At 42.0% G+C, this 13,952-nt stretch overlaps 1 protein-coding gene across 11 annotated transcripts in view; it reads right to left on the reverse strand.

Moving 5' to 3' along the window:
- ptprsa (protein tyrosine phosphatase receptor type Sa) overlaps nucleotides 1-13,952 on the reverse strand; it is a 228,539-nt gene that overhangs the window by 127,053 nt on the left and 87,534 nt on the right. The gene's annotated exons all lie outside the window — the stretch shown is intronic.

Below are 13,952 nucleotides of genomic sequence, written 5' to 3' on the forward strand. Positions count from 1 at the left end.
CAGTTACATGACGTAGCATTTACATAGTGTGCCAGGAAGGTACGGCAATATAATAATTTGATTGTCCCAATGGGAAAACAATATAATGGTGCTAAAACAAGCATACTGTATTGCTATTGAGCATCTTGCAGTGAAACGGTGAAGGTTCTGCCCTCATTCACAGGACATGTGTCTTTTGATGAAAACAGACTAGGCAATTCTGCTGCGCTTTCCACAACATCTCACTGCTGCTGACGACACATAAATGGAAGGAGGGTAATAGGGTGTTGGAGGCAAAATCCTCTTTCACACAACCTGTTCAAGGTGGGACAGTTGCGCCGTTATTTCACCTTGCTGTGGAGGTAGTGACAGAACTAACGTATGTGTTCAAGATTAATAATGGAATTTCTTCATGGAAGTATTGCGGGATCGCTCTGTGAAAAGGGCTCGCATACCCCACACCCTGTAATCGCTCAATCTCTCAACCAGGGCCCTTTGAAACTCCTAGATTAGCAGGGGAGTCAATGTTTTCTACAGTTTTTTTAATGTCTTAATCACAGGATCTTGACGTTATTTGCTTATCTCTTTCCCCTTGTAATTGCACAGGCACCCAATGATATTCCAGGCAGCGTCTCTTTGTTTTAGTCAAATTGCCATTAATCCGGCCAAGCTAAACAGAAAGACTGGGTACGCCTTCCACCTAACACACACACGCCATTTTTCTCTCATTTATATGGCTGGTGCAGCACAAAGCCACCACCAAGAGGTTCCATACTCTTTAATTAAAAGATGTGAATGGAGAGACAAAGAAAGAGAGAAGTAAGCGAGATCCATGACATGAATTTAATGAGTTTGTCGATGTCTTGACAAAAGCAAACGGTGTGTCAGCAATCAATCTTTAAACGGTTCCTTCTTAGAGGACCCAGATGACAGGTCCCAGGTTAGGGGCCCTATGGCAGCATTTGATCTGCTTTAGTGTCCTTGTGCAAGACACTGAACTCCTCTCAGCTACAATGATGCTGCTACTCTGCTGAGCCCACACGAGTGGTGAGGGCGACTCTCTAGAAGTGAGATTAATTACCTGCACACACGGTGGTGAATAGGCTACTACTGTACAGTGATACAAACTGTGCAGAGAGTACACGGTCAACAACTGTGTGGGTATATCTCAACAAAAAGACAAAAAAGGTTAATCACCTTAATCAAAAAAATGAGTGGCTTTATCAATCAAGTCAAGAAGCTTTTAAAGTGTAAAGTTAAATATATTCAGCTGCTCAACAGGGCTACATTTGTGACTGTGGCCTTGTGTGAGAGGCGGACCACCACAGCTAATTGCAGTGTAACCAAGCACCTCAGACAGCAGGCATATACAAGCGTCCCACCCTTCACAGCAACAGCACCAGTCTCTTTAAAGGGCCAAATGGAACAGACAGACACATGCAGCAGCAGGCGCACTTAAAATAAAACCACAAAGCCATGCAGCAAAACCCACGCACACATACACTGTAAATCTACAATTTTTCCCCCCACAAAATACAAATAGAGAAATTCAAGAACACGTGACACGCGCGCACTTACAAGAACCCAAAGGGACGGAACAACAATAGGTCTTTTGTGGTGACGCCATGCCAGAAGAGAGTGGGAGTATTTCAGTAGCTCAGCTCTTCTTTCAACACAATATTATAGACACACGACCAACATGTGGGTCCTTTCCCTTATTTTTCATGGCCTGGGGGGTAGGTAATGTCATTGGTGGGAACTGAGGGAAATACAGAAACATGAATAGCGAGGGGGAGTATCAAATTATCTAGGAGACATCTGAATGATGACCCTTTTGTTCCGACAGTAAACATTGGTGGAGGTAGAGGGAGTCTTGCCATGCCTGTAGGGAATTATTCTATCTACGCTCACAAAGTGCCTAGGTTATGATTTATGACCATACCCTTAGGGCATGGCTTTCTATCTCCTCCTCTGGTTGCTATACAAACTCCACAACACAATTACAATAGCTATTGATGTTGAACGGCCTCCCAAAACATAACCCAAGGCCAAGTGTGGGCTCCAGTTTAACCATAGACACTGTTCAAACAGCTCAATGATTCCCTTTCTGAACTGTAAATAAAAAAATAAGAACAGGCCAGATGAAGAAGTGTAGAATGAAAGGTACATGTATGTTTCATTATTCCCTGAGGGATAATATCTTATATTTCTATTTTAAATAACAACAAATGCAATTCTAAACAGAGATGCCAATATGTTGCTAAAGCAGTCCTTCACTCAAAAGAAAAATATGATATTGAAAACACAACATACTTTCCTGTCATTAATACCCCAATTGGAAAACCTGTCAAATGTTGCTTAAAGCATGCAATACTTTTTCTCTAGAAATGGGCCGAGGAAAAATAGAGTATTTAGAATGCTGGCCTTGCTAGCAGAGAGGCCGATCGATTGATAAACCATTTACCTCAGCTGCTTCCACAGTAAAGGCTATGGCCATGAGGAAACTGCTAATGGTCATGTTTTGCGAATTCAATGTGACAAAATGACTAGCACTGCAGCAATTCACTCATTTATTCTGGAAATCTAGTAAATTACATTAACTTACATGCATCTCAAATGGGAAGCTAATGTTCAGTATTTGCTTAAAGTCATAAATATTAACAAGACAGAATTATCGCTAGCCTTTCTGACATTAGGTGGAATTAAAAGTATTTCACCTTTTTTTGTAACAGTTTCAAGCATTTTTTTCTGAATGGAATGAAATTGGTGCTACTCATTTTTTGTTTTAGACTAACAGCCCAGACAAAGTCTATCCATTACATTCCAGGTGATTCCCATTGATGGGCAATGAATATATATTGAAGCTCGAACTTCCTTTTAATATCTGGCAATCACTCTAGGTATTAAACAGTCACCAGGCTTCAGTAATTACATCCAAAATGGCAACACAATTTCCAAAGAGTGGTGGCAGTCACTGGCTATCAGGGACTCTCACTTTGACATGGTCAAGCTTTAAATTCAGCTCATTTCCCCATGCAATATTGAAACTAATGCATTTGATTACTGAGATTGAGAACGGCAGTGAAGGGAATGGGAGATGGGAATAAGCGCCACAAGCATGAAATGAGAGAAGGACCAAGAGATATGAAAGTGTGCACATCTACACACAAGCCACAATGGGACAAGAACAAATACAAAGAAAGAGTGAATTTTAAAAAGGGAAGGAAGAAGCAGGTAAGTATATACATCCATTTTCCGCAAAGAGAGAAGACTAGTAGTGACTTTAAGACGCAAAGCTATTTCCATCAACTCCTACACACTTCACTATTACACCCACACTTACACACACACTGCAAAGATGTTAACTTGTATATTCAAGGAGAAAAACAACAACTTATCACCTGAGGGACCACATTAATAATCCCTTTTATGAGGTGAACAGTGAGCACACTTCGCAAAGGCGTGCACATAATACACACACGGACACACAAAACACCCTCTAGTTGAGCTTGATGATCAAAACGGCGTGTCTGATGTCTAAAACTTCAAAAAGAATAATATATCCTGTTTGTTGAGCCCCCAAAAAGTTGGACTTTCTGCTTTATGTTTTCATGCATTGTTTGGCTACAAGAGTTTATGGACAACATCTACATATTGATTCCTTGAAGCAGCCTGGTAGGGATGTTGATAATTCCCCAGGAATGCCTATATTATTATGTGGAAGTCATGGAAAATATGTCCATAAATTGCAATACAAAGATTATGGGTATTCTTTCAGAAAAATCTAAATTTCCAACACATTAGTTCCTCGATACCAAAACAACTCTTGAAAACATCAGATTGGGTGATGCTGGTAGCTCAGTGTTGCCCACCCTTGAGAGTATGACAACAGTAGAGGACTATGAAAAGTAAGGTAGGGTTGTTTTGGTTCATACAGTGTTGATATAAAATTGCAGCGCCAAGCTTTTCAAGGATGGGGATAAAGGAAAAAAAGAGGTAAGCAGTGATCATAACATTCTACCACCAGTAAAATACTTTAAAAGTGTAACGTGGCATAAATATTCATTAGACATGTAATTTTCTTTGAGGAATGATGGTAAAAAACTGAATATTTTGTGCATGACCATGTACATCATTCGTCATTTCTTGTGTACATGTTTCAGGCCAGCAACACTTGCTCCACTCCCTACATCTCTGAGTGCTGCAGTTCTTCTGATACCAAAGGTGTGCTAACTGGATAGCATCATGGTCAGAACATGGATGTAAGTATGAACGACTTAAAGGAAAACAAAATATTCTTCAGAGGAAATATTGTGTGGATTTTGAAATGCAAAAGAATCCACACTAATGCCATGAAATCACTCTTAATGTATTTTGTAAAACAAAGGGAATGAGGGTGACGCAGTAGCTAATTGTCATGTTACGCTGATTGTCATGATAATAAGCTAGTTCAAGACAATTGTCATTGCTATGCTGTTTTCTGGTGAAGGATGATGGAAAAACACTTATTTTAAAAGCGAATACTGCCTTTTTCATGGCCCTCTCTAAACTCTGCTATCTGCTGGCTGCTGTTTATGTTCGGCCTTCAACTGATGAAGTTTTTATGCGCCAGCCCCGAGTAACAGGCTTTTACCTCAGCCAGTTTACTGCCTTTTATTGATTCATACCCTACAGAAGACCAACAACACACAGATGTATGATGCATAACCTTTTAGTGTGTCAGAGTGTGTCCATATGTGATGTGTTATTCGTATGAGTTTATTTCAGCCTCTTTAAACAATTGTGTCCATGTGTTTTTGTGTTCATAAATATGTATATAGTTCTTTATGTGTAGCGGTTTTTATTTGCATGTGATACCATGTTTTATTTAATTTATATGTGTGCATTTGGCATTCCAACGATTAATGATTTAGAGTAAACTTATTTATGTGTGTAAATGGTGTGTCTGTTACCTCATTCACACCAACGCAACTCCGGTTCAAGCTCCGTGCTAGAGCTTTTCAGGTTCAGAACCGGTTCTTCGGTTTAGTTCCGGCTCTTTTCACACCGCCCAGAGTCCGACTGGTGCTGCGTCATTGCGTCATCGTTTGCGTCATGACGTAACCGTTTGCGTGCCTGCTTCATAAAGCCAAACCGCGCGGAAACCCCTCACAGCTCACACCGACAACAACAGCAATGGCCGATTGTGTTGAAGTGCTAATCGTTTTGGTTTTGCTCTGTCGAAACGAAATGGAAGACCAGTAGGTAAATGGTCTCTTCAGTGGACCACTGCTGCTTGTTAAGTTTCTCCATCGTTGTGTACAAACTGGATAAAACGCGGGCTTTTTGTTGTTGTTCAGGAGTTGATCCCGCCCCTGCCCCCGCCTCGACGTAAGCGTGACGTATGCGGTGCTTTTGCTCTAGCCGGACAATTTTTTAGTGCTTGAAACGAACCGGATTCTGGAGCTAAGAGGCTGCTCCGCTGCGGTGTGAACAGGAAAACCCGGTGCTTTTCAAGCTCCAGCTCCGAACCGGCCCTGAAACACCGTTGGTGTGAATGAGGTATGTGAGAAGCAGAGATTTATCCAGACACAAAAAAGGCACACAAAAACACAGCCCAACCTCAGTTATAAAACAAGTCTCCAGGAACCATCTGTTTTTCACCATGCTGAAACCCTAACAGTATTGATTCCATATGTCATTGCTAAGGTTTCCCTCACTCTCTCTATTCCAACCTCTCTTTCTCTCACTCATTGCACCCTTTTAGCTTTCTGTATCAGAATACTGGCTACATATTGGAGAAAAATGCACTATGAGAGATAAAAAAGGGAAAACCATACCCTGTCCTGTGGTGCCTTAAAGCTATGTATATTTTGAGAAACATATGGGCAGTATTTGATAAAGGCTGTGTACGTGTGTGTCTGTAGGAAAGTGTGTTTGGTTTCTAAATATATCCTCCTGATCAAACTAGTCGTCCTTCAAACCCTCCATCTCTGTTTTCTTTTTTGCCATCCAACCCCCTCCCTTCCCCTCCCTCATTTCCTCTCTCTCCTTCCCTTCCCCCCTCGAACTCATGCATACTAAACTATGCTTGCATTGCAGATGTTTGGTAGGGAATCACATGAATTTGCATGGAACTGCAGGACTATTATGTAAATGCTCCAGTGTGTATCTACCTCCTAGCTTTACTCTTTCGTTGCCATCCACTTCTTCCATGTCAGAGGAATTTAAAACAAGGCACACCTGTCACTAACTACCCTGTGTATGGGAAACCCCAGTGGAATGAGGGGAGCTTACGGGAGGTAAACATATTCATACGTGTTGCAAGATAGTGTCTGTAATATTAACAGCAGTAAATGCAACTGGTAGTTAGGTCTGCATGGATCAGAGTCTAACAAATGTGACTATTTCCTTGAAGTTGCATATTTGACATATTTGGTACAGAAATCAGATCCCAGGGAAAGGATAGATCTAATTGAGAGTCTCCATTCTCACACCTTTGGTCTTTGGAAGACAAGTATCCAAGGACAACCAAATCAAACAACTGATAATTTGAACGTTTGTACCCACAGAATAAACTTCAGAGAATATTAAATAAGAAATAGTATAGTATTTCCAGTTAGGCAACGCATGAGCAACCCTTGTTTGCCTGAAGTGGAGGTTGTTTGCATAGGTAGGGGGACTGCGCCGCCGTGACCTCATTAAGAGATTGCAGAACGCCCTGCCCTAGCAACCTCTCCTTGGAGTAGCTTTCCCATAGGCCTTTGCCCTCAACTGTTCCCAACCTCCCAGGCCCAGAAATGGTGCTTGACACCTCAGAGACAACGTGTGTAGGCCATCTGCTATACCCCTGGGAGTACCATAACCTTTCTCAGGGATTTTATGAGCCTTTCAAGTTCCTGTTTGCATTTTAAAAATAGATTTAGCTTTAAAGAACTTTGAATCACTAGTGTTTTTTCTATCTTGTAGAAGTTGCCAACTTTTCTTGCCTGATTGTTGGCATGACAGTATAGCATTCTAAGGGTCCCTCTAATGAGTCAGTCCAAAACTCAAAAGTGTTTTTCAAAGGTTCTGAATCATCAGTGTGTTGTTATGTTGTCTGATCAATGTTCAGGCAGCCTTCATAGACATTGGAAAAATGATAGACTGTCTGACTACACCCTAAAAGGAACTAGGGGTTTAGAAAAACATTTGAGACCAAATTACCAGAAGCCCTCAACCTATTGTTTATCTCCAGGTGTTGCTCTGACTTCGATCGTCGGAAATAGGTTTACTTTCAGCATTATGAGCATGCACTGTCCTTCCAATAAACACCTAGGGCTGTGAGGCTTTTTGCTGAAATCCACCTCGACTGAGGTTGACTGCACAGCAGCGAGCATCAGGGTCATGCAGCGGGGGCAAACCGATTGGCAGCTGGGAGGCTTGGACGGCAAGATGACCTCCTAAATGCAGACTTTATTGCACAGCCATTTTGTTTGCCACAGAGGGGTGACACACTATCTGTCTCCTGTGCAACCTCGCCATACTGTGACTCCACAAGTTGGCAGGCGGAATCCGCACACACACTGACACACAAAGAGGACACTTGTTTTGATGTTGTGCCCCTCCTGGTCTGTAGCACTGGCTGCCAGGGATCGTACTGGCCAAAGGTTACAGGTGGCACTGTCTGTCATAGCAATCACCTTGTCTTGGAAGAGTCTGGATATTATATATGGGGAAGCATTTAATTATAGGACACAGCACAGGTCACTGTTGATAGCTGCAAGAAGAGAGGTGAGCCAGGGGATGTGAGACAGTCATTGACAATAAAGGGACAGTGTGGGTTGGGGATGTGGTGTGTATATGTGTGTCGGATTGTGATGGTTGAAATACGTGTAAGGATGGGTAAAAGGGGTGACATCAGTTTTTGGACTTCTGACAATAGTGTCTGACAAGCATTGAACTAACTGGCCAGAGGCTTGAACGCCCTTTAAATATTACCACAGGGGGGGGGGGGGAAGAAGTTTTTGAAGGACAGCTGGGAGAGTTGTGGAAGAGCGTTTCATATTCATCCTGGAAGTGGGTTGCGGTTGGGGGGAATGAGATTATTCTAAGTGATCGAGGAGGAGGCGGAGGAGGGAAAGACTGGCAGACCAGGGTGTTTAGAAAATGGCTCCAAAACTCCTCCGTGTAATTGGCAGGGCTCACTGTGAAACATTTGCTGTGTGGTTTGAGAAGTCTCATTTCCAAAAGGAGATAGTATATACCATTTTTAAAAACTGTTACACCTACACAACAACATAACTGCTGCCATTTTAGAAACTTCACAACTGAGTGAAATTGAACTATCTTTGGCCCTTTGCTTTAAAAAGTTTTAAAATATTAAATACAACATGAGAGCTTATTTTAAGGATTGATGTTTTTAACTTTTTTTTAAGGAAATCGTGTTTGCTGAAAAATAGTATTTGCACTATAAATTCCGCATGATAAATGATAAAACAAATAGATATACTATCACAGAGCCATCGGGGGCAATATGACTGCTAAGGTTTTTTTTTTTTTTTTTACCTGCCTAGTATATTGGAATTTGAGTAACATTGTTGCAAATTCCAAAAAAGGAAACCTGGATATTTTAGGATTTTTCTGCTGACTCTCCTGTGCAACTTTAGGGACTGGTCATAGAGTATGTGGACCTGATAAATATTTCCTCTAGAAAGAGAGTCAATAATAGATAACTGACATTCTATACTCTGAAGTATCATTATCTTTTAATACATTTCAGTGAGTAGGTAAAGCGGGTTGTCCTTTAAATTACAAACTCGATCCTTTACTCCTATTGCATGCATGAGGAAGGGTATTTGAGCAAACATTGAACCCCAAGCTGCCTCGGACAGGTAGGCCAGCACCTTGCATGGCGGCTCCACCACCATCAGTCTATCAATGTGGGTGTGCTTGTGTGAATTTGAAGCAAATTCTAAAAAGCTTTGTCCAGTAAAGTAAAAAGGCACTTTATAAATGCAGTCCATTTACCAATCTCAATTTTTCTATTTTTTTTAAACTTAGACAAGACTCTCAGCCATCAGCAGGCAAAATAAATTAGTTTCATGTTGTGCCCTTTCAGGTTTTAGAATATAATTCTTAGTCGCTTTGGTAGTGATCATTCAGTATCATATAATACGAGCCTGCAACCTCTTCTGAAGCAAGGCTGCTTTTTCAATGCTCCTATCTAAGGTCCCTTTTGTCCTGGCAGCTTTTTGATTAATCCTGTATGTGTGTCTCAAGAGTGGGAAAGAGAAAGAGCCAAACACAAACTAGTGCATTGACACACAAAGACTCACTGATAGAGGAGCTCACACACTTGAACACACGGGGGGAAACTCTATTGGCACTGTTGATAACAAACCCTCTCTTCATCAAGGGGGGTCATCTTTTTCAGGCTACTCTTTTCAGGTAATTAATTGAAAATGGAGTAAATCCTTGTAATTTGCCTCTGAAAGTGGGTCAAAGCCCATCAGCGGGCTAAGTAATACTATTTTACTTCACTGAACTAGCCAGAGTTTCTAAGATTTACTTTTTCCAAATATGTTTGGGGATGGGGTATTTTATTGTGTACATCTTTGTGCTAGTATCTTACTATTGACCTCAACAAGGAATAAACATGGGAATGATTGATCTAGTGATGCAGACAGATACACCACTTGACATTTTGTTCTAATACATAATGTTTTAGTTAGTATGTTTCGGCACAAATGTTCAAATGGCATGTAATTGCTTCATTGTCACTGTGCTTGTTTGAAGTGACTAGATCTGATTATATGGTTCAATGTGCAAGAAAGAATATAAACATGCTACCATGGCAATTAGTGTTGTGCAACTTCATGTGGAGCAGACTGTGGTTGGATTGGGTTTGGGCTGGAGGTTAGGGGAGTATCTGTACCCCTGTCAATCACACAGCATTGTAAAGAGCAGAGACAGATGGCGAGGTTGACCCACACTCTGTCTTTCTGCCTGTCAGTCCACCCATCACAGTCCCACCACCAGCACTACCACTGAAAGCCTGGGAAGGACAACTGTTTTAAAAAGGCACAGGGAACAGACAGCAGCAAATGCAACACTTTGACTCGGCACTTTCTACCTAAGAAAACAAGCCCTGTTTTTCAAAAGGGTGTGGTATAGCAAACCAGACAAGAAAGAACAGAAGACAGGACTACAAACAAACAATGATTTCGCAAAACATAATTACAAGTAAACAAAACACATCCTTACAAACAAAACCCTATGAAACCCATCATAGGGTGGAATCAAAATGGTGCAACTACATTGAATTTTAAATGTCTAAATAGAATGATGCTCATGATCATAGCACCATGCCGCAACAAATAAAGGAAGTCACCATAGACAGTCACGTTGGCATACAGCAACTTGCCTTTTGAAGCTTTTTTTAATTCAAAAGAACTGTTAACTGAAATAATAGTACAAAAGGACCATTTTAGATGTTTGGAAGCACATGACTGTTACATTTCCCACAAAAATCCCCCCCTTGTTTTTTGATAACCATCAGCTGGCAAAGTACAAGAAGTCTCGTGTCCTTTGGCCAACCATTCAGGCTCAAGCCCTCATGTGACCTGTGGAGCATTTAGCCAGAGGTTGGCAGATGCTGTACGGGTGGGGGGGATTCAGTGGGAGGTAATAACGTGGCATGATCCATATTAATGAATTCCTCTACAGTGAATTATTGAAACACAGGGCCTGTGTTGTGAACTGGCCCTAGTTTCCTCTTGCCAAGCAGAATAAAGAGTTTGTTTGTGCCACAGACAGAAGGTAATTGTGGACGACGGGTATGCGCGTGGGCAAAAGCCAGAAGAACGCGTTGATGATGAACATGCTGGAGTTTCCACGAAACCTTAGTACATACAAAAAGGAACAGACAGTTGCCACACATGTATGGCTTTCCAGCTTGTGTGTTAAGTGTCTCATGAATTATCTTTAGAGTGTCTACAAAGTCAGCAATCACTCCTTTGAACCCCCCTACACTGACCCTTTCACTTCAACCAATGACCTTCCAACACAATCCCTTTACACCCCCACAACACCCAGCCACTTTGTATGCCGTTGACTTGAGAATGAATTTCTGAGGGCCCAGGGAGGGATGGGAGGTAAGGGGGGTGGTGTTGAGTTCAAAGTTGAGAGGTCAGACAGCTGGTAAACCTCTTTAAAATCCTCTTTTTTATTTTCTACAGCACAAATTCCTTCACAGCAGGGTACCGTTGTAGCCATCCATCCCTGCCTGATTTAACTCTGAGCATATGTATGAGTGTTTGCACACTTTATATGTGTGTGAGTCACACTCATGCTTTGGTGTGCATATACAATGTCATATTTTTAAGAGATATCAGAACACAAAAGCAAATGTATTCTGCAGAATTGAAAACAGCAACACCCCAGTATAGTAGAGAAGGGCTGAGTGGGGGGTACTGGGTTTGTTTGTTTCTCTGCTTGCAGTATCCACGCTGATTTTAAGTGGTGGTAGAGTGGGAGGGGGTGCTTTTAAGTCCTACAACTAATGCATAAACAAGATCCCTTTCTCTCTGTCTCGCTGTCTTTTATTTCCTCTGTATGTTTGTCATTTTACCACTTTGCACACCCATGCTGTGTATTGTTGTGCTGTGTGCCACGCTGCACGGAGTGAGTGGGAGAAAAGGAAATAAAGAAAGAGAAGCGGGGGGTTGCTCTACCCTCCTGCTCTAACTTAAAAGGAATGTGACATGCTTACGCAGCCAAGGAGACATATATTTACACATGCAAACATGCACATTATGTACTCATATGTAGAGAAACCTGGCTGGTGAACAGGGGAAAAGGGTAAGGAAGACAAAAATAAAAAATGTTTTGCAAATATAATCAAAAAGTGATTTAAAAAAACCACACAAGTGGAGACACCACATCCCGCAGAAGAGTCTGATCGACAGATGAGTCAGTCGGAGACAGACCAAGGGTGAAGCCACGGGAGGGACTGGTTGGAGATGGTGCAGGTCTGAGATGGGAGGGTTTACGGACTTAATGGAGACAGATGAATGTATCATTAGGGCCCAGACAAGGCGGTGGAGCCACTGCCAGTGACAGTGATCAGAAGAACAATGTATACTCAGACAGGCTTGTAGAGAAGTCTTGCGATAGCTCACACTGCAGAGTCAATGCTTCATGTAGCAGTTCAGGCATTGAGCACTTAGCTCAAGAGCACTTTGGCATTGATGGTGGGTGCTGTAATGCCTGCTCCCCTCGAATCAGCAGCTTGCCGCTGAAACAGAACCTCCTGTCTCAGAATTAAACTAGAAGCCTCTCAGTTTCAGTGATTTACAAGCCAGAGGCAACCGGCAGAATCTTGGCCTACGACTTTGCATGGGATGGTATAAGCTCCTAAACTAAACCCTATACATGTTTTATTGTTGAAATCCAGTTATGGATTAACATGTGTTTTACTATGTAATCCATAAACAGGCCTAAATGTGGCCTCAGTTTAGTCACAAAACGGATATGTTGTTGTTTTGGACTTGACTATTACGGTTTTGGCCACTGGTGATTCCATTATGTTTTTAGCTCTCTTTTTTTTCCAAAGCCTGCATTCTCATTTTAGGATTGTCTCTTGAGAGGCTATCAGGAGGTAAACACTAAACTGTGGAAGACGCAAAGCCACAGCTGGTTCCCTAGTGAGAGGACAAAAGGATTTCTTCTATATTTTGTCATTTATGAGAAGTGGTTCAATGGTGAGTCATCATCACTGGCCAAGTATCCATTTTAAAGGCTGTTTTATACAGAAAAAAAAAGTGTACATTGAAAGTAATACTTTTATAAGTATTATTAACATTATTTCTCCTGAATCCTTAAGAGTTAGATCTAGACTATTTTCCGACGTTGGTTCAGCTTTTCAAAAACATGCTTGTGTCAAAATGTTTCATAGATAACTGAACTTGTTTAACACACCTTTCACTCCGGGTCAGGGACACAGAAAATCATCTTATGAGTGTAATTGGTGGATATCTTCTGATATGAATGATGGAGGCTTTGTTAAGTGAAAACGTGCCTCTTTTTAACAACACAAAATTAAAACATTAAGGTGGTAGATTTAAAAGAAAACAGTGGGAAAACATATAAAGGCCCTGACACACCAGGCAGTCACCAGAGAACTCGCCGACATCCGACACCGACAGATCCATCGACGAGTTCTCCTGCGTATTGGCCGTGTGTCGCACTGAAATACACCGCTTTACTACAGCCGAGCACGTACGAACTGCGCATGCGTGAGTGGCAATAACTCTCCTTACCAGCAGGCGGCGGTAGTGTGTATTCGTCATTCAAAATAGGCAACAACCGGAAGACAGAGAAGAAGAACAGACTGATATACAAACAAATAGCTGGTGCCGTTCCATTTTCACTCTCGTCCATCGAAAACATGTTTTAGAATATAAAAATACATGCATGATGAAATGAGCACATAAAGTGCAGACATACTATAAAATCACAGTGAATAGACCTGCATCTGATGATCGCAGTGTTCTGGCGGGTGTGTAGTTTATTGAGTCAGCAATGTAATAATGGCCACTTCTTGCTAAATTTACAATGAGATGAAAAACCGGACTTGACCAAACAAATCACGGAGCTCTCAGCAGAGGACAGCCGGGGACGCTCCCGCCAATATCAGAGATGTCCCTGCTATGTGTGGGAGGTAAGAGAGGACATTTAAATCGTTTGTTTACGTCCCTCACTTCCGTTTCGCTTCTCATTTGCTAGCTGAACAGCTGATCAGAGTGGTTTCTTGGCCCGATAGCTTGTGTCCAACACCCGGCCGATTCAACATGTTGAATCGGCCGGGTGTCGATCGTGAAAGGCCAAATAAGGCGTGTCACGGCCGAGGGTTCGGGACACACCAAATTGACTTTGGGCGACAAGGAACCCGTTTTCGCCCAACAACGCAAGACGGCCGATATCGGCCTGGTGTGTAGGGGCCTTAAGGGTTC

This window comes from Trematomus bernacchii, unplaced genomic scaffold (assembly GCF_902827165.1).
Source record: "Trematomus bernacchii unplaced genomic scaffold, fTreBer1.1, whole genome shotgun sequence".
Classification (NCBI taxonomy): Eukaryota; Metazoa; Chordata; class Actinopteri; order Perciformes; family Nototheniidae; genus Trematomus; species Trematomus bernacchii.